This window comes from Rattus norvegicus, chromosome 7 (genome assembly GCF_021556685.1).
Source record: "Rattus norvegicus strain SHRSP/BbbUtx chromosome 7, alternate assembly SHRSP_T2T, whole genome shotgun sequence".
In the NCBI taxonomy this organism is placed as follows: Eukaryota; Metazoa; Chordata; class Mammalia; order Rodentia; family Muridae; genus Rattus; species Rattus norvegicus.
The window spans coordinates 100,859,290-100,886,105 of NC_141540.1; the positions used below are offsets into that span (position 1 = coordinate 100,859,290).

General features: G+C 49.0%; 2 long non-coding RNA genes across 5 annotated transcripts; both read left to right on the forward strand.

The window, feature by feature from the left end:
• Positions 1 to 3,262: 3,262 nt before the first annotated feature.
• Positions 3,263 to 8,729, forward strand: LOC148004809 (uncharacterized). Its single transcript, XR_015625602.1, has 2 exons — positions 3,263 to 3,577; positions 6,715 to 8,729. It is a non-coding gene; the product is annotated as an uncharacterized LOC148004809 (long non-coding RNA).
• Positions 8,730 to 19,722: 10,993 nt separating this feature from the next.
• On the forward strand, positions 19,723 to 26,446 carry LOC108351497 (uncharacterized). Of its 4 annotated transcripts, none has more exons than XR_015625605.1 (4): positions 19,723 to 20,107; positions 20,550 to 21,550; positions 23,639 to 23,861; positions 25,800 to 26,444. It is a non-coding gene; the product is annotated as an uncharacterized LOC108351497 (long non-coding RNA). The 4 variants fall into 4 exon arrangements; XR_015625603.1 differs by having other exon boundaries at positions 19,985 to 20,107; positions 23,342 to 23,861; positions 25,800 to 26,446; XR_015625604.1 differs by having other exon boundaries at positions 19,985 to 20,107; positions 23,342 to 23,861; positions 25,748 to 26,133.
• Positions 26,447 to 26,816: the final 370 nt, after the last annotated feature.

Genomic DNA, 26,816 nt, shown 5'->3' on the forward strand with positions numbered 1-26,816 from the left:
TGCTGATAGCTGGCTGGCAGTTTATGATTTACCTGAGGACAAACTGACACCAGTCACACTTTGAGGGGCTGCCTCGGAGGGTGCATTCAAGCCACAGATGGTCTGTTCTCGCTCCCTTCAGCTCTGTGGAGATGGACACTCAGAAGCAAGGTTTGGGGAAGTGGAGTGTTCTTGGAACAGCTGGATGTTCAGAGGACAAGTGCCAGTTTCGATTTCTGACCTGAGCCGCCTCCCATTAGCTTCTCCTCACCCAGGAGCCTTTAGCTGTGCATGGAAGAGGGGTCCTCTACTTTGCTTGCCTCTTGGAAATGTATCCAGCCAGGTTGAATCAAACACTGTGCACAGAGACAGGGCAGGGTGGAGACAGGCCCTGTGGAACACCGCTCTGATATTGGGTGGGAGCACGTATGGCTGGGGCACTACCCTGCCTTCAGAGAACAGGTGCTCTGAGCCTGAGTTCCTGAGGATGTATGAAGACTGTTGCAAAGTACCAACTTGCTTCAAAACAGCCAGGATGACGTAAGCTGCCTCAAAAACGACAGACAAATACTCGAGGGCTTGGTCCAGCCCTTACCTTGGGTTCCTTCCAGTAACTCGAGGACAGGCAGGGAGGAATCAGTATTGAAGTGGGGTACTGTGTCTTGGCTGTTCATTCAAGCATCCCCCCAAAGATGCACAGGCTGCAGGCTAGATCCCCAGAGCGGCTTTCTGGCAAACAGTGGACTTTCTTCTTTTTTAAATTATTCACTTAACATTCCAATATCAGGACCCCCTTCCAGTACTCCCTCACAGAGATCATTCTCAATTGCCCTTTCCTCCTATGAGAAGGGGAGGCCTCCCTTGGTTGTGTGTGTGTGTGTGTGTGTGTGTGTGTGTGTGTATATGTATGTATGTATGTGTGTGTGTATGTGATGTGTGTGTGTATGTGTGTGGTGTGTGTGTATGTATGTGTGTGGTGTGTGTGTGTGCGGTGTGTGTATATGTATGTATGTGTGTGTGCTGTGTGTGTATATGTGTGTGTATGTGTGGTGTGTGTGTGTGTATGTGTGTGGTGTGTGTTTGTATGTGTGTGGTGTGTTTGTATGTGTGTGGTGTGTATGAGTGGTGTGCGTATGTATGTGTGGTGTGTGTGTGTATATGTGTGTATGTGTATGTGTGGTGTGCGTGTATGTGTGTGTGTATGTGTGTGTGTATGTATGTGTGTGTATGTGTGTGTATGTGTGTGTATGTATGTGTGTGTATGTGTGTGTATGTGTGTGGTGTGTGTGTATGTATGTGTGGTGTGTGTGTGTATGTGTGTGTGTATGTATGTGTGTGTATGTGTGTGGTGTGTGTGTGTATGTGTGTGGTGTGTTTGTATGTGTGTGGTGTGTATGTGTGGTGTGTGTGTGTGTATGTATGTGTGGTGTGTGTGTGTGTGTGTGTGTGCTTTCGCGCGCACACACGCACGCACGCACGCATGTGTGCTCCCCAGCACATCAGTCACAGCAGGATTAGGTGCATCCTCTCCCATTGAGGCCAGACAAGGCAGCCCAGCTAGGCCATTGGAATCCACAGGCAGGCAACAGATTCAGGGACGGTCATCATTTCAGTTGTTAGGGACCCACATGAAGACCAAGCTGCTCATCTGCTACACATTGCAGGGGCCTAGGTCCAGCCCATGTTTGCTCTTGGTTGGTGGCTCAATCTCTGGGGGCCACCCAGGGTCCAGGTTAGTTGACCCAGTTAGGGTCTTCCTGTGGAGGCCCTGTCCTCTTTAGGTCCCTCAGTCCTTTCCCCAACTCTTCCACAAGACTCCCCTGCTCCATCTAATTTTTGGTTGTGAGTCTCTGTATCTGTTTCCATCAACAGCTGGGTGGAGCCTCTCAGAGGACAGTTATACGAGGCTCCTGACTGCAAGCATAACAGAGTATCAGTAATAGTGTCAGGGATTGGTTCTTGCCCATTGGGTGGGTCTCAATGGTGAGTCATTGCTTGGACACTCCCTCTGTCTCTGCTCTCTGCTCTCTTTGTCCCTATACATCTTGTAGGCAGGACACATTTTGGGTGGAAGGTTTTGTGGGTGGGTTGCTGCCCTTATCCCTTCACTGCGAGTCCAGCTTTAGAAAGTGGCCACTTCAGTCTCCATATCCCCCACTGCCATGAATCTCAGCTAGGGTCACCCACATAGCACCCTGGGACCTCCCCACCACTGTCCTAGAGATGCCCCCACTCCGATTTCTGTTCTCTCCTCTGCTCTCCCTACCCCTGATCCCCCACCCCCTCTCCCACCCAGTTCCCTTCCTCCATCCACCTTTGATATCTATTTTATTTCCCCTCTGAGAAAGATTCAAGCCTCCTCTCTTGGTCCTTCCTTGTTATCTGGCTTCTTTGGGTCTGTGGATTGATAGCATGGTTATCCTGAACTTTACGGTGAGTAAGTGGTGAGGCCTGGAAGGAGGTCTTTAGCTCTTAGAATCAGTTGTGGGTACCTCAGCCCTTTCTGGCTTCCATGTTCCAAGGCGTGATATCCTCCTGCTGTTACCCACACTGAGGTGACACAGCCAAGGAGAGAGCAGGACCCATTCTGATAATTCTGTTAGTGTTAAGAACTGTGAACTAAACCAACTTCTTGGCCTTTATAAAATTAGCTTGTCTGCGGTATTTTCCTGTAGTAAAGAAAAGTAAACGGGTAGGTTAATTGTGAATATAAAGTATTTAAGGGATTTTTATAAATGTATTCATAAAATAATATAAAGATGTGCCTTTCCACAAAATGTGATCCTTTTCAGGTTTATTATGAAAGGTCAAATTGTGTTCCAGGTCAGTGAAACCCTTCAGGATATAGTACTCAGGAAATATTTTATGACTTGACTTGGCAATGAAAAAGGGCTGATTTGGAGAAATGGGAATGGCCAACATAAGCACAGAAGCTGTACCCCAGAAAAAAGGATTAGAAGGACAAAGATCAGATAAATGAGCAGACAGGGTCCTGTTGTGGGTTCCAGCAGAGGGACCTAGAGGTGACACTGAATACATGATTTCTGTCTGAGTCTTCAAGGTCTGTAGAAATGTTAGATGCATCCGGTGGCTCATTTGGGAAACAGCCCTGAGGAGAAAACTCTCAGTTTTCAAAAAAAAAATAGAAAGAGAAAAAGAAGAGAAAGAAGAAGAGAGATGACAAAAAGGCCGAAGTGTAAGAAAAAGGACCCAGGGACAGGTAAGCCACCGAAAATCTGGAAGGAAGCTACTCTGAGAGTTAATAAAATTTCCAAGTCTGAAAAGGGCCAGCATGGGGCAGATCGGGGTGGGGGATGGGGTGGGGGTGGGAGTGGGGAGGTGGCTGAACAGACTAGGCTGTGCCATCTTTATTACCGTTGTCACTGCTCTGACTAAGCACCTGACAGAAGAACTCAAGGAAGGAAGGAAGGAAGGGTTCATTTTGGCTCAGGGCTCTGGCGGGGAAGGCGTGGCTACAGACGAGTGTGAGGCACCTACAGTCAGGAAATTGAGAAGAGAAACAAGGGCACTCCGTTGCTGCTCACCTTCTGAGTCATACCAGAGCCCCTGCCATGGAACGATGCCAACCACATCCCAGGTAGGTCTTCCCATCTCTGTTAGCCGAATCTGGAAAACCCCTCGCACGTGCTTCGATGTCTGTTTCTATGGTGATTCTAAGAGCCACCACGTAACAAGATTCTACATCATGGGGCCCTTTTCTCGCCAAGGAGGACAACAAAAAAGCCACTGTGAGCTCAGCTCTATGGCAGACGGGAGAAGAGGGACCGTGGCACCTGTAACAGGAGGGGCAACCGGAATTTTCCCCTGCAGGAAGGAGACGGTAGCACCAAGGCAGGCACAGTCTTCAGAAGATAGGTTTGATGGATGCCTGCTAACAATTTCTTATGGTCTCTGCATGGCTCTCCATCTCAAACCGCTAGAGGAGGCCTAGACTTGAATTCTTGAATGGAGAGAGAGGCAGGGAGAGGAGGAGGAGAGGGAGGGGAAGGGGAAGGGGAAAAGGAGGAGGGAAGGGAGAAAGGGGGAGGGAAAGGGGAAAAGGGGGAGGGAGAGGAGGGGGAGAGAAGGAGGAGAGAGAAAGAAAGAAAAAGAAAGAAAGGAAGGAAGGAGCAAAAGAAAAGATATGGCTGTTCCTACATATGGAGGATGAGAAAGTTTATTGCAGATATGAGAGAGAACATAGCCAGAGACAGACACATCTGGGAGAATCCAGAGCCTTGTAGAGAAATGGGGAGGGGAAGGGAGAGAGGGGAACCAAGTACAGCAACTGGAGCTCAAAGGTACCCAAGGAGCAGGTAACCAAAATGTCTGGATTATATAGAGAAGAGCCTCTGGGGGAAGGGCAGCCCAGTCCCTGGGCTGGAGAGTTCAGGGTAGAGGGTGGGATATGCAGCCATACCCTGTAACAGGTAGGGACTGAGAGATGCTGGGAGAACCTGGAAGCTAGGTACGCTCTGACATGTTAAATGGGTACCTCTGCCACTTGTCCTGGGTTGAAACTTAACAGTCCTGAAGTGGCATCTCCCAGTATCACATGACCAGTCATGGGTTAGGAGTGAGTCTCTACTTGTGAACTAAAAGTGGAAGGTCCTCTTGGATGCTGGACGGTAGCCATGGAGTCAGAAGGGACAAAGCCATGGACAACTCTCCAGCGTGCTCTTGCAGAGCAAAAGAAGAACTTAAAACATGGGGGTAGGCTCCTAGGGAGAAAGTACATGTTCACTGCCAGGCCCCATTAGCAGCCCCCTCATCCTGCTGTCCCAGACTCTTGGCATAGAGGCTCAGTGTTCAGTTCCGTGGGATCAGGTGGGGCTAGCCCTGGAACCACCCACACAGGCCGGGGAAAGTGTCTCTTCTGCCCCCAGTTTCTAGACGTTGACTGAACTGATTCATCCATCATCAGTGACTGACCACACCTGTGAGCAGAAGCTTACTCCCATGATCATGGTCAGCACCGCCATTTTGACAACTTTTGGCCCCTCAACCTGAACATACAGGGATTTGAATCGGCTCTTGAAGCAATATTCAAGCACAGACTTTCCCCTCAGACCAAGATGAATACAGAAAAACCACACAGGAGGCCCTGGCTTTTGGAGGGAGTTGGAAGAGACAGCAAGCTGCTGCAAGAGGGGGGTGGAGGTGGGAGGTGGGAGGGATCACCCAACCTGAGAACACACAACTTCCTCTTCAGAGTCAAAACATTAAGAAAGAGCTGAAAAGCAGGCCAGAAAGAACCAAGAAAAAAAAATGGAGGAAGAGAGAATTTCCACAGAAATCACTGAGTGGAAAACCCTTTACTTGATCTCACTGGCCCATCCCAGCCTCAGGCCAACTTCGAGGTTAAAAGAAGTCGATGGTGGTTTTGAGACCTGTGTAAAGAGTGGAGACCATCAGAGGAAGACATGAAAGTTGCAAATGGAGCAGTAGGATCTGAATTTTGAGAAAGGTTCATGGAGAGTCATAGTCTGTGGTAAAGTCTGGGGTGCTTAGTTAAAAACTGCAAAATGTTATGAATAAAAACAAAACAGGCAAAGACCTGAAAAGAATGAGGAAGCCCCAGCCATTCAGACTTTGGGATGTAAGACCACCACCTCCTGCTGCCACTGCTGCCATCACTCCAGAGGCCAGGCCATCATTGCTGCCTCCAGTCTGAGCCAGGCCCAGGCTGCTCTTGGGTTTCTGTCAGCTGATAACTTATCCAGTTTTGTTGGTCTTCAGTTTAGATGCTGGTGTTCTTGTTGATGGTCTGCTCCCAGCTGCTCCCTTCCCCAACCCTCCCTTTCTATCTCTCCTGTCCTGTTCTGTGGTCTTCCTACCTCCACTCCCATCATTTTGCCAGTCTCAGAAACTAAAGCCCTGGATTCTGGATTTCTCCCCTGAGCTCCTCCATGTTCTTTATACACACACACACACACACACACACACACACACACACAGAGAGAGAGAGAGAGAGAGAGAGAGAGAGAGAGAGAGAGAGAGAGAGAGAGAAGGAGGAGAGAGGGGGAGAGACACCACCACCACCTCTTCCTCCTCCTCCCCCTAACTCCTCCTCCTCCTAACTCCTACACCAACCTGGTTGCCCCCACCCCCCAGTACTGGTGTACAGGCCTGTCACCATGCTTGACTTTTTCTTAATGTGTGTGCTGGGGAATAGGAGTCAGGTCCCCATGGTTACCTCACAAGAACTTTACTGAGTCATCCCCTCCATCTTCCATTTATTTTTTTATTTTATTTTATTTTTGGCTTTCTGAGACAGTATCTCACTATGTAGCTTTTCCTGGCCTGAGACTTCTACACAGACCAGACTTGCCTCAAATTTGTAGCAGTTGTCCTGCCTGTCTTAGCCTCCCACCACACCTGGCCTCCAGTCATGACCACAGGGCTGATGAGGAACTGCCCAGCACCTCCAAACAGGGCCCTTGGTAGTGTGGGGGAAAAAAACCCGGAAATTGAAGTGTAGCATATCACTTTGGAATGATGGGAAAGTGAGCTGATGGGTACAACCAACTATCCTAAGTCAGAGACCAGGGCCCTGCCTCTACCGGACACAGACCTAAGTGCCTGGCATGGAACTTGCTCTGTCCTGAGGCTCACAGTCTAGCAGGGGTCATAAGCAGGGACACATGTGGGTACAGTTGGTCTTGTAAAGGGCCCAGGACAAGTCCGAGGCACTGATATTAGTGTGGTGATATCTTCTCTATCAACTCTTCCCAGGTAAACCAGAAAAGAACCAGGAGCTTCTGGAGCTAACTCTGCCTTCCGTAAGGAAGGACCACTGATTGGAGCCCAAGAGCAGAGCATAAGCCATGCGGTGCCCTGAGAAGAGAGTACAGGCACTCAACCCACAGAGTACATTGCAGGGCGCCTGCAAACCACCTGTACCTGCGTTAGGACCTGAGCGGGGGTCTTCCCCCCAACAGTGAGGAACGCTGCTGAAGGCTCTTTCTTGGTAGAGCCTCCCTCTTTACTGGAGAAGCTTGGTAAAGGAGGGGCAAAGGGTCCAACTCCTCTGCTGAGGTCTTTGTCGCAGTTGCATTAACCCAGTCTGCTTCCTTCACCCCACGGATGTTGTTCCCAAGAGCTCCTCACGCCTCCCACATGAGCATCCCCATCTCAGGATCTGTTTCCAGGGAAACGAACACAAGGCAAACCAGTCTTTCATAACCGCGGTGTCTGCTCTACGTCAACACCACTAGGGTCCTGTGGGAAGAGTGAACTAGCCTGGAAACCCCATGCTCATCGTCTTGCACCTGGAGGGGCGGGTGCATTAGAAACTAGTCAAGAGGACAGGAAGCATAGAGGGAGGCCATTGCTAGCCTATGCGGAGGAGGGGATCCCAGGATTTCCAGATTTGAAACACATCCTTTTTAGCATTTCCAGACACCGCGAGCTAGCGAGCGAGCGAGTGGCTCTCACCATCCGGAAACTCTTCCTACTTCAAAGCCAGAATCCCTCCTTCCTTAAAGCGTCCCCACTTCCTTTCCCCTTTTCCTCATGTGGCTGTGTTCTTGCCAGCAAAGAAAGTTGAAAAGGAACAAAGGCATATGGTTTTCCTATTAAGACTGACGCCCACGTGTGAGGGGAGCCAGAGGGGAGCGTTCGAATAAGGGCAACGGAAATACGTTTATGTGACATTCATTTTGTAGGCTGGTTTTTAGAAAGCTTACCACAAACAATGAGAGTTCTCCTTTGTTCCGCTCATTACATTTTTGGAATATTTAGAATATTCTGGAAACACGGCTACAAAAAGGCAGGAGAATTCAGGAGACCCCGCTACAAAAAGGCAGGAGAATTCAGGAGACCCTGGGTCTGGCTTATCACCCTGGGTCTGGGTGCAGACTTAATTCTGGGGTGCAGACTTAATTCTGAGCTGCACATGGTGGCGCAGACCTGGAGTCTCAGCTACTCAGCAGGGGTGAGGTAGTGGCCGTCACCTGAGCCTGGCCAGAGCCACACTGGAAGAACCCATCCCGTCCTACCCCCTCCCTCCTAAGTCTAATTTCTGCCAGACATTAGCTGTGGACCTACCATGGTATATGCTCAAAATTCCCTACACTCAAGAGGCTGAGGCAGAGGGATTGTGAGTTTGAGACCAGCCTGGATTACATAGAGAGAGAAACCATGTCTCAAAAAAGCCAAGGGGCTGAGAGAAAGCCATCCTAAACTCTGGTTAAAGAGCTCACTATGTGAACCCAAAGATAAGAACTGGGGTTCAAATCCTCAGAGCTCACATAAATACTGGGTTGCTGCGGTGGCTTTGATAATCCTCAGCTTCCCCTATGGGACAAAGGGGGTCACTTGCCTTATAGGGTCCTTGCCTAGTGCAAATGTCCTTGCAATGGAAAAGATAGGGGAGGGAGACAAAGAGAGGGGGTGGGAGGCGGGAGGAAAGACAGAAAGACATGCAGCTAGAAGGGAAGTGTCACTCAGGCCAGAGCTAGACCTCACTTGGCAGAGGGCTCACCTAGCAGGGTCTTTTCTACCATGCTGTGTGCCCTGATCGAGCTGGCCCACTCCCCCTTCCATCTCAGCAGAGGATGGCTGCAGTTGTTGACATCTAGCTACTTTCTGTACATTCCGAGGACAGTTTGGCAGGCTTTTGTGGCAAGCACCTTTACCTCCACATCTCCTGCTCATGCCTGAAAACGTCTGTTGTGCATATAAACCTCATTTTCCTTACCCAGTCTGCTGTTCATACAGGGTTGCAATAAACATTGATTTGCAAATGTCTCTGTGATTGGCTGATAGAGACGCTTCTGGGTAAATACCAAGAAGTGAGACAGCTGATCATATGGAATGTCTATTTTTGTGTTTTGAGAAATGACATGCTGACTTCCATAGCCAGCTTAGCATACAGGCCCACAGCAATGACTAAGGGTTCTCTTGTGCCCACACTACCACCAGCGTCATTTGCTGTTTGTTTTCTTCACGACTGCCATGCTGAGCTGGGCCAGGTAAAGGAGTCCCCGTGTAGGTTCTATATGCATTTCTCTGAACACGTAGGAAGTTGACTGTTTCTCTCATGCTTTACCGGACATTTGCACTTCTGGTTTTAAGGTCTGTCTCCTCGTTTCATTAGTCCATTGTAAATTAGTTTGTTTCCTTTAGTTCTTTGCATACTGCCGATATTAATTCTCTGTCAGATGTATAGCGGGTACAGACTTTCTCCCATTCTATAGGCCATCTCCTTGCTCAGTTGTCTCCATTCCCAGCTTCATTTCTAAACACCCTAAGATGCGTGTTGGCTCCTGGTGGGGGCGTGGGGTCGGTGTGGGGGAGATGGGAGGTGTCAGTCGAACCTGACACAAACACACAGTTCCTGAACCTACTGCACACAGGGCACCCTCAGCCACCCCTGTACGCTCCTGTGCAAATAAATACTCTGGCCTAGCCTTCCCAGGACTCCTCGGGACAGCATGTAGAGAGTGCTAAAAGACTCACTTTGGCCCTAGTAGGACTACTCTTGGGCCCTGAAGAGCAGAGCTCAACAGCTTAAGTGGTGTGTACTCCAGGTGGAGTGGTGTGCAAGACAGCGCTGGCTGCTCACCTCACACTCGCCTAACTGGTTGTGTTAGGGAGTGTGCCACCTGCATGGGAGCCTGGTTGGTTTCCTGTGGGTTCCCACGGGGATAGGCCTTTCTGGGATGGGTCTGATGCCACCTCCTCTCTCTGACCTGGTGACAACTCCACTCACCCCTTGGAGGCCTCAGTCATCAGTCTGTCTGGCTTACTCAGAGGAAGTCAGAGCTCAATTATTTCCCTAATCCTTGTGCAGTAACACACTGCAGGCTGTTTTCTTAGCACAAGGCAGGGCCTGGGAGATCTCTGCTGACTGCAACATGGCCTGTGTGGTCTGTGACTGGGAAGGGGGCTCCTCCTTCCTGGGAACCGGGAGACACAGAGACATGGGAGGTGAACACCTAGGTCACCGACAAACCTTCTCTGGTCCCCAAGGGTTGCTTCAAAATTCCTATTTTGAGTTTTGAGGCATCCCAAAGCTGAACTCTCTCCGTCCAACCTTTGCTTAGGGAGACTGCGCTAGGCAATTCCAGCTTCTGGGGGCCTGCTATTGAGTCAGCATAACCTGAAATACTGGGCCTTTGGGCAAACCAAACACAAACATCAGAGTCCCCTTCCCTGTGTACTTCTGAGCCCAGAGCACCTCTTTAAAAGATGTTCAAAAGCTGGGAGGATCCTCAACACTCCTCACTAACCAACCCTCTGAGCTCAGGGATCCTCAGCTTATGCCAAATTGCTGGAAACCAGGTCACAAAGAAACCAGTTGGCAGAGAAAGACTGGAAGCCATTCCCCCCACCCGCTGGCTGGGCACTCTCCCAGAAGGTGCAGAAGAGGTGGGGCTTAAGGCTGTGAGGCTAACATGTCTTCTAAATAGACAGTGAAGGGGACAGAGAGAGGAGGAGTACAACACAACATCTACCCCTGTGGGGGAAGAGTCCAAGAATGATTTGTCAATGATTTGATTCTGAATGGCTGTCATTCACAACCTTGGGGATCTGAAAGGCCCACATCAGTCCTCCCTCATCCCTGTGGCCTCTCTCTCATCAATCTCGATATGTCCACTGAGTTAGCCTCTCACAGATGCCATATAGGAAGCCTGGTAATGATTGGCAGGAGCCAGCATTGCTCAGAACCAAGCCCTCAGTGTTAGGATTTGTGTGGAGGCAGGAAACTAGGTTAGCTCTCTCAGAAGCCCTGGCCATCTCGAAGCCTCAGTGGCTGCATCTCTGTCTGCAGAGAAAAACATCTACCCATCTCCTTCAGAAAGGCTGGGAGGTGAGAAAAGCCACCCTCAGATCTTAGCAGGCAGCAGATGTAGGAGGAGGGTATAGGTGCTGTTAACACTATGTGGACCACTAATTGTGCTTGCCCATTACCTGTGGCTTCTAAGAGGGACAGACACTGGCTCACCACTTACACCAGGTAGAGTCCTGGATATGTTTGCAGTTCATTGAGGGAACCAGCAACCCAATCAATGGATGGCTGCTCTGACCTCCGTCTCCTGAAAAAGCTCCCAGAAAAGTGGCTAAGCAGTTGCTAAAGGTCTCTGTGTCTGCTCTTCCACAAAGAGCTGCCCTGACCTCTCCAGTAGGGGAGGAAGGTATGGTGCTTCCCACGAGGGGCTTTGGTTTTTATTCCCTTGAAAAGGCAGAAGAAAATAAATGCAAGAAACACAATGACTGAGTATTGATGAAGCCAGATGGGTTACATTCCTTGTTACAACAGTGTCTTAAAATAATTTATTTTATTTGGTTTTTGGAGACTGGGTTTCTCTGTGTAGCCCTGGCTATCCCAGATCTCGCTCTGTAGACCAAGCTAGTCTCAGATCCACATGCCTTTGCTGCCTGGCTTGTAAAATAATTTTTAATATTTTATTTTATGAAGGGAAAGGCCTGTGTTAGTCTATTTGCCCTCCTAGATCAGAATACACGACACAGGGTAATTCATAAAGAACAGAAATGTGTTCTTTAAGTGTTCTGGAAGCTGAGAGGTCGAAGGTCAAGGCGCTAGCAGGTGTGGCATCTCATGGGAGACTTTTCTCTGCTTCCAAGATGGCAGGCACCTTGTAACTACATCCTTTGAACACTGCTTTCTGGCACAGAAAACAGTGGAATGGCAGATGGCCTAAACTGGTTCTCTCCAGCCCTTCTGTACTCATTCTAGGTAAAAGAGTAGATTCCTGATAACTTAAATCCTCAGCGCCTAATGCATTGAGTCTGAGGTCTCTGTTACTCAAGGGCAGACATGTACAATCAAACCGGTTATAAAGAGTACCTAGCAAAGAGCAGGGCCCAGAGAACAGGGAATATCTCATCCTTGAAGCGATGTTTGTGGCCACTGGGTTGAAGTAAGGAGAATATAACAATGGTGTGACTCTTGGTAGAATTTCTCACTAGAGAGACAGTTTGTCCAGATCTTGAGTTTCAATGGTTCTCTGACCTGCACTGGATGACTGAGATGCTAGAAATAATTGTGCCTACACCAAGCCTGGCCCGCAATGCTGTCGTAGTTTCTATTCTCTTCCCCATCCAACCCTGAGACTTCCAGTTCTGGCTGACCCTTTTGGATATTAAGGATGGGCGTTGGCCTTGGAGTCATCGCTGTCACCCTAGCAACCGGCAGCCACTTCTCTGAAACAGAACGGGACGAGTTAAGTCGGGCAGCAGGACTGCCCGGTGAGCCCAGTCGGACTGTTAGCTAAATGCATGCTTGCTGTTTAACTAGCCACTACATTTGGGGATGGTTGTCTACACCACAAAAGCCTTACGGATGTAGCTGCTGGCTACCCTGAGGAAGGATTTGCAAATGAGCAGGACCAGCCCACTGCTGTCCAGCAGAAATGTAAACTGTCCTACAGAGGCACACAGTTTCAAACTACCTAGCACTATATTTTTTAAAAATAAAGGGGAGGAGATTAACTTTAATGATTTATTTTATTCAACCCAATATATATTCCAAACTATTAGCATTTCAACAGGCTATCGATACAAAAATAGTTGTTTTTTAATAGATATTTTACACCCCTTCACCCCTTTGAAATGCAACATCAAAGCTTACACTTACAACAATTGGACTAAATACATCTCAAATGCTTCACAGTCTCTTATTGAGGGACACACACTCAGGCTTGTGAATGCTTGCATTTCGCTTTTAGTAACATTTTCCTTCAAATGTGGGGGCTAGTTTGCTAAATCTCTATTTTGTTTCATCGAAAAAGAACTTTTTTTAAATTGGATATTCTTTTATTTACATTTCAAATGTTACCCCCTTTCCTGGTCTCCCATCTGTAAGCCCCCATCCCATCCCCATGCCCCTGCTTCTATGAAGGTGTTCCCCCTCCCCAATCACCCCTCTTTCCTGCCACCCTGCCCTGACATACCCCTACACTGGGAGGGGTTGGAGTCCAGCCTTGGCAGGACCAAGGGCTTCTCCTCCCATTGATGCACAACAAGGACATCCTCTGCTACATATGCAGCTGGAGCCATGGGTCTGTCCATGTGTACTCTTTGGATGGTGGTTTAGTCCCTGGGAGCTCTACCTAAACTACACAAAGACCCAACAAAGAAAGAGAACTTCAGACCAATTTCCCTTATGAATATCGATGCAAAATTACTCAATAAAATTCTCAAAAACCCAACCCAAGAGCACATCAAAACAATCATCCATCACGATCAAGTAGGCTTTATCCCAGGGATGCAGGGATGGTTCAATACATGGAAATCCATCAACATAATCCAGTATATAAACAAACTCAAAGAAAAAAACCACATCATTAGATGCTGAGAAAGCATTTGACAAAATTCAACACCCCTTCATGTTAAAAGTCTTAGAAAGATCAGGAATTCAAGGTCCATACCTAACATAGTAAAAGTCATATGCAGCAAACCAGTAGCCAACATCAAAGTACATGGAGAGAAACTTGAAGCAATCCTGCTAAAATCAAGTACTCAAGTACTAAAATCAAGTTCAATATAGTACCGAGTCCTAGCCATAGCAGTCAGACAACAAAAGGAGGTCAAAGGGATACAAATTGGAAGGGAAGAAGTCAAAACACCACTATTTGCAGATGACATGATAGTATATTTAAGTGATCCCAAAAGTTCCACCAGAGAACTACTAAAGCTGATAAGCAACTTCAGCAAAGTGTCTGGGTATAAAATTAACTCAAACAAATCAGTAGCCTTCCTCTACACAAAAGATAAACAAGCCGAGAAAGAAATTAGGGAAACAACACCCTTCATAATAGTCACAAATAATATAAAATCCCTCGGTGTGACTCTAACCAAGCAAGTGAAAGATCTGTACAATAAGAACTTCAAGTCTCCGAAGAAAGAAACTGAAGATGTCAAAAAACGGAAGAACCCCCCATGCTTATGGAAAGGACACTGATAATCAGGTTTCTACTCTTGTTTACAGAATACCTGAGACAGTGAACTCAGAAAGAAAAAAGGGTTGTCTTGGCCCCTACACTTAGAGGGACCTAGCCCTGTCCTTCTACCTTATTGCTTTGAACCAGTGCTAAAGCTGGGCATCAGGGCAGAAACAGAGGACAATGTCCTGAACACCCACCATGAGGCCCTATCTCTCAATAGTTCTACTATGGTCCAGTGCCAAACTCTGAGGATTAGCGGGGCTTTTAGAGAACTAATCAGAAGGGTGGCTTGGGGGACTAGTTCCATGAAAGGAAGGACTGTTTAGCAGGCCCCAAACAAAACAAAATAAAAAAATACAGCCCTTTGGATTGAAGGCATTTCGTTCTAAGGAAAACCCTCTTGTTATTTTTCTCATTTGCTGGGCGGTGGGGGTCAGGGGAAGGGGGAGTAGAGGGTGGGGGTCTTTCTATTCCTGCAGGTGCTGTCTAACAGCTCTTAGAATCATCTGGATGAAGCTCCAAAGCTATTTGGGACAGCCAGTTTTAAAGTTCAACTCGCCTGGGAGACGGAGTGCCCAGATGATTTGGTCAAACATTACTGGGGGAGTTTCTGTAAGGGGGAGTTTGAAAGTTTAACGTTTAAAGCCACAGACTAAACAAGGTAGACCAGGCTTGCCTCTGTGGGCGGGCTCCATCCAATCAGGGATGGCCTATGTAGACCACTTTCCCACAGGTCCGGGGGAACTTATTCCTGGGGCTAAGATTTTAGGGGTTTTTCTCTTGCCATCAGACTCAAAGGGACCTTCAAGTCTCTCTGGGCCTGAGGCAAATGGCCTCGATACTGGGACTGTGAGACAGGCCCTCCTGCATCTCAGGCCTTCAGATTTGAGCAGAAATTGGAGCCATAGCTGTCCTGGGGTCCCAAGTCAACTGCAGGTAGCACTGACTTATCAGACTCTTCAGCTACTTCATAAGCCACTTGGTGATACAGTCAGCTCTCTCTCTTGACTCCGCAGTCCAAACTGATTGACTCGGAGTCTCTAGGGCGGACAGGCATCATAATGCAATGTCCAAACAGCCCCTGCCACCTTTGACTGGAACCAGTGTTGGTTAGAATTACAAATTGTAACCCTCAGGGTCTACAGAGAGCAAACTGAGCTGAAGAGGTGGAGGCAAGACAGCGCCATATTTCCACTGGGTTCAGACTGCCCCAGCACGCCCTGTCCTTTACTCATCCAGACAGGAGGCAGTGAGGAGCTCTGGGTTTCCCAGGGTTTTTAGAGCAGGGAATGGAGTAGCTTTGCTGTCAAGGTCAGGTTTCCTGAACAGAACGAAAGGAAACATCAGATCTTTCCAGATGCCATCCTGACAGCACGAGAATGCCCAAGGTGACAGTTCTCTATGTAGCTGTGGCTCAAGCACACTAACTGCTTTCCGTTCTGAGAGAGGAAGCAGTCTTCATTCAGGTCCCATGGCTCAGTTCTAGCAGTGATCAATCAAGGTCTCCTTGACTCTGATCCTGTGAGCCTCTGCGAGCCGCCTCTGTCATTGGCTGACAGACTTTGAATAGAGCGGACCCCTCAGCCCTGAGGTTTTCTGGAATATGGCACTATTATGTGGAAATGTAAGCCAAGGTGAGGCAGGAGCAAATTCAGTAGGTAAGTGCTATTATTATCATGTTAATTAGTATAGCAAAGTAACTTACAGTGCCTGACAGACTGTTCTAATTCCTTTGTAAACATCAACTCATTGAGTGTTCAAGACAGCTAGCTCTACAAGCTAAGCTCCGCTGACTGCCCCTCTCTCCTCCTCTTTCTTTTCATTCACTATTTTGGCATCCCTTCCTCCCTTCTCTTCAGTCAGCGGAGATGGACGGAGGCTGGGTGTGATGGTATACACTGTGACATCGTCATAAGACAGGGGAGGATCATGAGTTCGAGGCTAGCCTGGACTACAGGCTGAGACCTCACAGACTGTGAGTGTAGTATAACTCAGTAATAGAGTACTAGCCTAGTGTTCAGGGTCCCATCTACAGCAGAAAAACAAACGAAGAGACGTCAGTCAATGGGGGAGCTGTGGCCACCTGTCTGATGGCACTGGGAATTGGCACATATGTTACTTCTTACTCTTGCCAGGGATATAGTAATCTTTGGCTTTGAGGTAACCGGTTGACCAAGCTAGTTTAGTTTGGTGGCTCAGGAAAACTCTCTGGAGAAAGTGGGAAGATGGCATATTCTGAGAGAAGAGGAGAGGGGCAAGGGCCCTGGTACAAAAGGCATTGTATGAGGCGAGGGAGTTCGAGCAGGGTTACCCAGCAACAAGGTGGTTGTTTGGTTCTCTTGTACTTGTGCACTTGAGGAGGCTTTACATTTTGACCAGCGCTCTGGGAATTAGCATTTGGCCATGCCACTGAGCTCTGTCCCCTTCCTTTCTCTTGTGTCCCACTGGGCATGACACCCTGCGCTTTCTGTACTTTACTGCACCCAAGTTCCCACAGCCCTGACAAGGGACAAGATGCACTCTTGTGTCCCCACACCCTATACACATTCAGAATGCTAGATGTCTCAACTGCTGGAACAGGACCCTGTGGCTCTTGCACAGGGACATTTTAGATTCCCCAGAAGCCCCTCCCCTGGCTGTGCCTTTGTGACCGAACGTCCAAGCTTCCTTAGCAGCCTGATCTGATCTCCCAGCTCCCAGTTACTCAGGCCGGTTTCTTCTGTGAAAGTGACAATCAGTCCAGTATTCCCTGTGAGAAGCTGGCAAAGAGCTGGAGTCCGGGGCAAGGCAGGGCAGCTCCACAGAGGATCCAACTCCAACCCTCCAGCCCATCCGGAAGTGCGAGCGCTCCAACCAGGTCCCGGCTGGGGTCAGGAGACCAGAGGGCACACAGGAACTAAAATATTCAAAGCTCGGGCTTTGTAGTCATAAATGACTGTGGCTTTAAAACCCTGAGTGTCATAGAGAAAGCTAACACAATCATAACTGGCCAGGTTAGGAATTAGACACTCTACTCTCCTGGATGGGGTACCTAGAGTGACAGCAATCATTTTGTAATAATAAAGACCAATGGAATCATATGATTGACCTTGTCAACATTTTGTTGTCAAACCCACAAATCACCAATCCCCCAGATCACCAAACCCCCAATCCCCAGCCGAGGGAAACCAGAAAACCCAAGCACCCTTGTTCAGGTCTAAATCATTCCTCCTCCTCCTCCTCCTCCTCCTCCTCCTCCTCCTCCTCCTCCTCCTCCTCCTCTTCCTCTTACTCCTCCTCCTCTTCCTCCTCCTCTTCCTCCTCCTCTTCCTCCTCCTCCTCCTCCCCTTCCTCCTCTTCCTCCTCTTCCTCCTCCTCCTCCCCTTCCTCCCCTTCCTCCTCTTCCTTTTCCTCCTCTTCCTCCCCTTCCTCCCCTTCCTCCTCTTCCTTTTCCTCCTCTTCCTCCCCTTCCTCCCCTTCCTCCTCTTCCTCCTCTTCCTCCTCTCCTATTTATTCATTTCTGACACAAGGTTTCACTACCTCAATATTCTCCTCCTTTATTTGAATGGAACGAGACATATGTGCACCGTGGCTCGTGTGTGGAGGTCAGAGGACAACCTGTGGTAGTTGGTTGTTTCTTTCTACCATGTGGGTCTCCGGGATCAAACTCAGGTGGTCATGGCTGAGTGGCCTGCATTTCTTGAATGAGCCATCATGCCAGCCCCTTGAACTTTTTTCTTTTTAATGTGAGAACATGAACCCCGCCCGATTAACTGTTTACCTGGCGATTGTTAACTAAACTATGCAGGTTGCCAGTCTCTGAGGCAGCTGGGGAAGGCTATAGGATGGGGAGGAACTAAGCAGGCAAATCATCTCAGTGAGGGGAACTGTGAGTGGGGTCCCACTGTATTCTGCTCCCTCTTCTGAACCTTAACATGGGGTCAGCAAACATCCCCAGACCACACCCTTCTGGTGGAGACTGCCTTACCTGGGGCTGCCCGGGCTGCCTCTGGAGTCTACCCTACCAGACCAACACAGCCCCTGACCAGGTCTTCTGTGAAGGGGCATGGCACCTGGTAGTCAGGAAAGCCTGAGGCCCAGGGGAATGCAGTGCTCTCTGACAGCCCTGGGGAAATGTCCAAGTCTCAATTGTTCCCCTCAAGAGTCCTGGCCCGCCACTGGGGGTGGAGGCAGAGGTTCTGACTTGGGAAACACTAACAGGGGACCCAGAGGGAAGGTGGGGCCACTTTAGAAGGAAATATCCTAAGGCCAGGAAAGGTTTCCCATTGACTGCTTCTTTTTGGAAGATTTGAAGATAATGGGTACGGAGAACCCTCCTGTATTTACACGTCACACACACACACACACACACACACACACACACACACACACACACAGCTTTTCCTGTAATCTCTAAACTTTCTTCATCTTTACTTTGCCAGTAATGTTAATTTTAAAAATGTATACTTCAAAAAATGTGTACTTCGTGTATGTATGTATGTATGTATGTATGCATGCATGTATGTATGTATACATGTATGTATTATAATGCTAGAGGTCAAACCCAGGATCCTGTCCATGCTAAACAAGTGTTTAACTACGGAACTACATTCCAAGAACTGGGGTCTCACTATAAAAGCTAAATTGTTCTGGAATACAGAAACCTCCCCTGCCTTGACCTCTCAAGGGCTAGGATTCCAGGCATGTGCTATGATACCCAGTATAACGGCTAATATTTCCACATGTCAGCCATAGCACACTTTTTAAAAGATTTATTTATTTTTATTTTATGGGCATTAGTGTTTTGCCTCCATCCATCTGTAGAACTGGAGTTACAGTTGTGAGCTGCCATGAGGGTGCTGGGAATTGAACCCAGGTCTTCTGGAAGAGCAGCCAGTGTTCCCAACCACTGAGCCATCTCTCAGCATGCATAACATACTTCTAACTGGGGTGGGGTGGGGTAAACTGCTCACCCCCACCCATCAGTTTGCTCAGATGAGGAAACTGTTAAGTGACTGTGTTCAAAGTCACACAACCTAGAAACATTTCAAGGAGTAGAACTCAAACTATTTTTGCAATATAGGAGATTGAAGCCAGGGCCTCACACACAGTAGGCAAGCATTCTACCACTGAGATGTATTTCCAGTTTCTTTTTAAAAACCTCTGGAACATTTTTAAACAGCAAGATTTTATATTTTAATCTATGCATGTGAATATTTTGCCTGCATGTGTGTCTGCGCCCCACATGTCCTGCAGCCAGAGCTTCCAGTGGTTGTGAGCCTCTCTCTGCTTGAGTGTTGGGAATCAAACTCTGGTCTTCTGGACAAGCAGTCAGTACTCTTAACTGCTGAGCCATTTCTGTAGCCTCAGCACTTCTGAAAGTTCTGAGACAGGCCTTTTTACTAAGTTGCTTGGACTGCCCTTAAATATAGTCCAGGCAGGACTTGAACTTGAGATCTCCTGCCTCAACTTCTTGAGTGGCTAGACTCCCAAGTCTGTGGCACCAAGACCACCCTCAAGTGCTTAGGAATAGCCTTTCCTTAACTTGAGAGGAGAAAAGAAAGCTCAGGGAGGTCAGGAGGCTTGCCTGACAGTGCAGAGCCCTGATTTATACTTGTGTTAGTCTGACTAGTGGCCTCTTGTTCTTGCTCTCTTCGGACTTCTGCTGGCTCTGAGTCTTCCTGGCTGCACTGTCCCCATTGCCCTTTTGTAACCCAGCGATGAAAAATGAGCACCAGACTTGGAGTCTGGAAGTCAGATTGGCACTGTTCTTCAGGGTCAGCCTCCTGTGACCTTGGACATATCAATCTCCAGTTGTAAATTGATACTCCTCTTGGCTCCTCCCACCTAGGGCCAGCTGGCAATCAAATGAGTGAAGTGTGGGTGATTGTGGTCTTCTGAGGGTTTCCCAGCACCCCAGCCTGAGGTGGTTCTACTAAACCTGCATGTGACTCGAGGGGCCTGGTTCTGGCACCTGGGCAAGTGTGGGGCTCCCTGCATGGCTCCCGGAGTCACCACCCTCCATAAAGCGCAGAAGGATGCCAGGATTTTGCAATCCTCGATTGCAGCAGGAAAGCTCTGAATGGTACTATTCTCCCCTCTTCCCCGCCCAGGTGCCAGCTCGGCCGGCCGGAGGTTGGCTGGAGGGGAAGGTTAGAGATTTCCTTTCCCACCACCCAGACAGTGCCACTGGCAAGGACATTGGGATCTTGGATCGATCCCAAACGCCCCGGAAAGTAAGTACTCCTTTTCAGAGCCATGAGAGAGGGAAGCAGGAAGCCAAAGCCAGCCCCTGGGGAGTGAAGGAGGAGATGCTGGTGCCCCAGCAAAGCCACACACCTTCTCTGAACTTGGTGAGCGCAGAAATGAGAGTTGGAATTTTACCTACCACCCACCGATTCAAGAAGACAACTTGAAGTACCCACTGCCTCCCTCCCCCCGCCCTTTTGAGGGTGTTTTGAGTTGCCAGGGATAACCTTGGATTTAGCCTCGTCCCTCAGCCTCCAGAGTTGTGGGACTGCAGTCACGTGCCCCCAAGCCTATTTTATAGGACAGTGGCAAAACTTTCGATAGGCAAACTTTGTATGGGCTGAGCTGCAGCTGCACCCCACTTTCTTGTTTATTTTTTTTTTTTTTGTTTTTAGTGATGTTTTATTGTTTTTTTCTTTTTCCTCCCAGACTGGGTCGCTTTCGCCCTAGCTAACCTTGAATTCAAGTCAATCCTCCAGCGTCAGCCTCTCAAGTGCTTGCCCGCAGGTGTGTACCACTCATGCCCATTCCATAAATGGAACGTTCAGTGACTATGAGGCACTGGTCACTGCTACCGCTTTATTCTGCTCAGCCAGCCTCAGCAGCATCCTGGAGAGACCAGCTCTGCTACTCCGCCTGGAGCCCACCCTCCTGACCTCGAACTTCAGCTACAGAGTGAGACCACACCCTTCCCGTCCACAGGGCAGTGATGTAAATGTGGTGTGGAAGAGACTAGGAGGACCTAGCCCAGAGCCTCCTGCAGGGGGAAGTGGCCATCAATGGTGGCCTTTATGGTGGCTGGCCTCGGATGGGACTGGGAAGGAGTCAGAGCTTGGGAACAGAGGGAGCTATTGTATGAGGGAGCGGGGTGCTCCCTGAAGAGAGCAGCAAGAGTCCTCACCCGCCAGACCCTTGCTGGCCCTACTTCATTATTTGTAGTGGCATTCGCCCATCAGCCTGGGAGTCCGTGGAGGGAACTCTACCAGCACAGCAGCCGCCACATTTTCCCATACCCTGGATTTGCCCGCTTCCATCCAAGATTAACCACCTTCCACTGTGCGAACATTGTCTCAGACAGCATTCGCGATGTGGCCTCAGAGCAGATAAAGGGCTGTTCATTGTCACTGCAGAAGGAAATGGGGGAAGGTCCCTCCAGCGTGCCCTGCTAGAGATGACAACTGGGTGCGCCTCCTCATTCCGTGACCTCTTGACCTTAGCCACCCGTGGGAGAATTTACACCATGGAAAGAGGCCAATGCCGTAGCCCAGGACAAGCTGCAGAAGCATTTATCAGCACAATCACTGTCCCCAAGGAATTGGAAATGGTGACTTGGTCCTGAACACCCCACTTAGGGCATCAGATTGGTTTCCTGTGCAGGAGGCCAGGTGTGAGAGAAGGGTTAGGGGGATAGCACCCTCCACCCTAACAAGGTAAGCTGGAGCAAAATTTGGGAAGTAAAGGGGTTCAGGGAGCAGAAAGCTACTCACATAGTGCTCTCTTGTCTGTATGGAAGTCTGACAAGGGCAGAAAGAGCTGGGTGAGAGGTGGCAAGGTCTCCACGCCAACACCTGGCATGGTCCTTCCTCTGGAGACCTGACCTCCAGTTCCTTCCTGTGCCACCACAGCTGCAGGGGGCCGGGCTGATGTGTTGCTGCTGGTGGTCTGTGAAAACTGCCTCAGTGGGCATCAGAGACAGGCAGAGGAAGCATCAGACCTTTAGTCTCTCACAGTTGTGCACCTGGAGATCACAGTCCAGAACTGGGCAGAGCAGTGTCTCTCGAGGCCACATCCTTGGCTGGCTGATGGCCAGCTACACAAGAAAACAGTCTATCAGCCATTCAAGTCAGAGTGGGTTCAGGGCTCATACCCCCAGCCCTCCGTCATCCTGGGCTCATGGAGGGAGCTCCTGGCAAGTTCATATCTGAGGAAGCCATGTGACAATGTTCTATCCAGTGAGGTAGTGTGGAAACAAGTAGGGACCGTTCAGTGGTCTCCTTTATCCACTGAAGCTTTCAAATGTCCAATGGGCGTTGGAAACTATAGACCCCTATACACACCATGTTCTTCCCCCACACAAGCAGATCTATAATGAAGTTTTCCTTTATAAATTAAACGCACTTCAGGAACAGGCATTTACTGGTACTAATAAAATGGAACGGCTCAGATGGGCATAGTGCCCCAGCACTGAGGAGGCCGAGGCCTGAGTCAGGAGTTCAAGGTCATCCTCAGCTACATAGTGTGAGTTTGAGCCTAGTCTGGGCTACAAGCGACCCAGTCTTAAAACAACAAAATAGGGCTGAGGAGACAGCACTGTTGATAACTGTTGTGCCTTTCAAGCACAGGGACCTGAGTCCAACACCCAGGCTCCATGTACAAAACCTATGCACAGTGGTATAAGTTTATGATCCCAGTTCTGGGGAGACAGGGATAGGCAAGCTTTCTGCGGCCGGTTAGCTCCAGCCCCATGTGAGATTCTGTCTCAGAAAACAAAGCGGGGCCTTGGAGATGACTTGGTAGATTAAATTGCTTGCCACCAAGTCTGATGACTTGAGTTTGAGCTCCTGGACTGGCATGGTAAGAGAGAGCCAACTCTCTGACCTCCACACACTGGTAAACGATACGCCTTAGCATGTTTGTGTTCACACACAGAGATGGGGCCAGTGAGACGGCTCAGAGGATTAAAGGAGCTTGCTGCCAAGCCGGAAGACCCGAGTTCAATCCCTCAAACCCACATGGTAGAATTCAAAAACAAACTCCCAAAAGTTGTCTTCTGACCTCCACATACGTGGCATGGCAGGTGCATATTCAAACACACACACATGAAATAAATAAATAGTAAATAGTTAATTGAAATGTAATAAATTTGTTTTAAAGAAAACAGTTCCCAAGGAACAACACCTGAGAAAAGTTGTCCTCTGGCCTACACACACACACACACACACACACACACACACACACACACACACGCACACATGCACACACACACACGCACACACACACACACACTCACACACACTCACATTCTTGTGTACACCTGCACACCCACCCACACCCACACAAACAAAAAAAAAATAGAACTATTGTAAGAATAGTGAGCGTTATGAGTCATTTCGTTTTTGGAATGCGCCATACAATATACTTTGGATTTTGACGGCAGGTAACAATCTATGGATGAATGGCAAGTACTTTACATGCATTCTTAGCAGAGTGTCTGTTCTCAGCCAAGGGTCCCTACTCCCAAGCCTCATTTCCTGCCAGCCAGCTGGACCCCGGATGTTTCTGAGAGCTGACCTTGACCCTCCCTGCTGATGAAGGCTGGAGCTATAGTGGAAGGAAATTCGACACGCCAGGAATGGCTCCCTCCAAAGGACACAGGCTCAAGAAGCCTTCTGCCCAACCCGGCTGAGGGCAGAACTGGATCAGAACTGAATCCTTGAGATGACTTCTCTCACAGGGGCAGAGACAACTTTGAGTCACTCTGGCTGTCAGACCCTTATTAATATCTGCTATGTTTGCAGATTCCATCTTCGTAAGTCACTTTGTGATAAAGTGGCTTCCTGCGGCCGGCTCATCTGGACGCAGTAATGTTTTCATTGATCTGCTGATGCGTGCATCCTGCTGCACCGGATGGAAGGCTGCCTCTAACAGCCGGATTCTCGGGTATCAAATTCCAGGAACAGCTCCAAGGCCAGGCACCTCTGACACTCCCATTGTCAGTGAGCTCAGCCGTGGGCTGCAGAGGTAGGTCTGTGAAGGCCTTCCAGTACAACCGGCCTCCTACTCCTAGGTGTCCCTTGCCTCTGGACTCTGTGTCCAACACAGTGCCTGGTACCATAAGGTGCTTTATTGCCACCAGTGCAGTCAACATGCAATAGATGACAAATGACTCTGGCTTAGGCAGGATGGATGACTTCAAAATAGTTCACAGACCTCAGATCACATTACTGTGAGTCTGTCTGTCTGTCTGTCTGTCTGTCTGTCTGTCTGTCTATCTATCTATCTATCTCTCCTTCTCCCTCACCCTCCATCACCCTCTCTCATAAGAAAAAAGTAAAAAACAGCTCATGGATGTGTTTCTATACCTGCGTTTGACAAATGTTTTGTGTGCTAAGATAGCTCAGCGGTGTGCAGGGGCAGCTTCTATGGTCTGGAGTGGGGCCTTTCCAGATTCTGGATATGTTCAAGGGGCTACCAGGGCCTGGATTCTAGAACAAGAAAAGATGGCTGTGGCTAGTAAGCCCCTCCCACATGGCTGTGCATACCAGGAAACAACCCAGGCTTCATTCTGCTGTGCTCTCTGACTGGTAGACCACTCTCTGTGGTACCACCCTTTGTGGGACAGCAAAGGGTGCCCGTTCTAGCCAGCATCAGTCATCTTTCTTCATTGCTATGACACCTGACAGACCTGATTTAAAGGGGGAGAAATCTATTTCAGCTCACAGTTTTGAGGGTAAGACCCAGCAGGGCAGGTGAATCATGGTATTGAGAGCTACTCTGTGATGGCAAGAGCTTACAGCTGCTGCTGCTTCACATCTTGGTGGACCAGGAAGTAGTACGAAGACCAGTTCCCAATGACTCATTCCTGTTAATCAGCCGAGGGTCACATTCAAACTATACCGGTGTAGACCAGTGTCCTAGAACCTTTTGGTTATGTTTTCTTATTACTCCAGAAAGTTCTGGAACTTTGTTCTGGGTCCCCATTGCTAGGGAACAAGCCACCCCCAAACTGGGGAGGTTTGAGAAGACAGAGCATGCAAGACCTATTGTGGGGTGAGGCTCTGGTTTATTCAAAGGTGCACTGTCCCTCCTGAGGTGCTCTCTTCTCTCTCCTTCCTACTGCCTGTCTTGGCAGCAACAGGACAGGGCCATGCCAGGTTAGCCTCCTGTGACTTTTAGGGCATGCTATTCTCAAGGGCTGTGGGACTCTTAACTGCCTGCTTGAGGCTGTGTAAGTCCCATTGTCCTGGTGAACAAGGGACAAGCTGTGTGACTCCTGGTGACCCAGCCCGGGACTCTGAAAGCATGCTTTCCTTGGACTTCATTGGCCAATGTCATCATGGGAGAGCTAGGGAGTCTGTCTCTCTAAGTTTCGTGGCAAAGAATTGAGCAGTGATCTGGGTTAGGCAGACAGGAGGAAGTAGGGAAGCCCTTTCCCCTTGGCCGCTTTCTTTTCCTGTCTCCTCTCTCAGTTGGGGCACATCTCTTATCCTCAGCTTTTCTGCTCTTGAGATCCTCGAATAGGAAGAGCATCCCCTTTCTGGGGAAGCAAACTCAGAGTGGGGGATGTCAGACAGTTAGAAACAATAAGCACTATAGCACTTGTGCCTCGTGGCCCACCGGGTCCCTGGTACAGAGATGGGACCACAAAGTGTGACAAACACTCTTGGCCTGTAGGCTCCCACCCACTGACTTGCGACACTCGGACAAAGACTCAGCTTGACTTGGTGGTAGGAGTATGTACCTACAGTATATACCAGCTACATGAAATACTGACCACCATGCTTAATACTGATTGCCAGTGCAATCTGATCTTCGCATGACTTGGGAGGGACTTTCTAGACTGAGTCAATTGAGGTCAGAAGACCCATTCTGAATGTGACTGGCACCGTCCCATGGGCTGTTTCTAGGCTGACTGAAAAGGAGAAGTCAAGTTGCATGCCCGAATTCGTCTCTCCTCAGTGCTTCCTGACGGCAGATGCAAAGCGTCCATCCAGCTGCCTCTTTCTGCTACACAGCATACCTTCCCTGCCGAGATGGACTGTCCACTCAACATATGAGGAAGAGAAGCTCTTTCCCGGCAAGTCGCTTCTATCAAGAATTATATCGGGGGCTGGAGAGATGGCTCAGAGGTTAAGAGCACTGTCTGCTCTTCCAGAGGTCCTGAGTTCAATTCCCAGCAACCACATGGTGGCTCATAACCATCTATAATCAGGTCTGGTGCCCTCTTCTGTCTGGCCTGCCGGCATACATGCAGGTAGAAAGCTGTATGATGTATACATAATAAATAAATGTTTAAAAAAAAAAGAATTATGTCATAAAGATAAAAGGCAGGGGAAAAGTGAGGCAGGGGGTTGCTTGAGCCCCGGAATTAAGGGCTGGGTAACAGAGACGCTGTCTCAAAAACTAAGCTAAACAAAGGTAGGCATTTCTTCTAGGCTCCGCCCAACAGGTACCTAGCAATTGCCAGGTAAGAAAGAGCCCAGCTTGCTATAAAAGGACTTCCCCTCATCCTCCCACCCCAGGCCTCTGTCCCCTCTCTTTCCCTGCCTCTACTCCCCTCTTATCCTGCCTTCCCATGCTCCCAAATAAACTTCATTTTATACTAGACCTGTGGGATGTCTGGTGCCTGGGGGGTGGGGAATACCTCAGCATGGATCTGCTAAGGCACCCCCTCCCACCACACCATGCTGCCACCACTGTATCAGTGAGCATTCTAATGGATGGGACTTCAAAGATCACCAAAGCCAGGGCTTTCACACCTTTCCCTCGGAATCTACAGTGCCTTACAGAAACCTCACCTCAGTCTAGCACGTTGGATGTTGGATGGAAAGTTGACAGGGGAGGCTGAGATTTCCTGCTCCTTCCTTGGGGCACCACCACAAAACCATGAGGATCCAGGAGACCCAGTTTGAAGACCACCAGTTTGTCCTCTTCATTCAGAAAGGGAGCAAAGAAGATAGAGGCAAAGACCCCGAG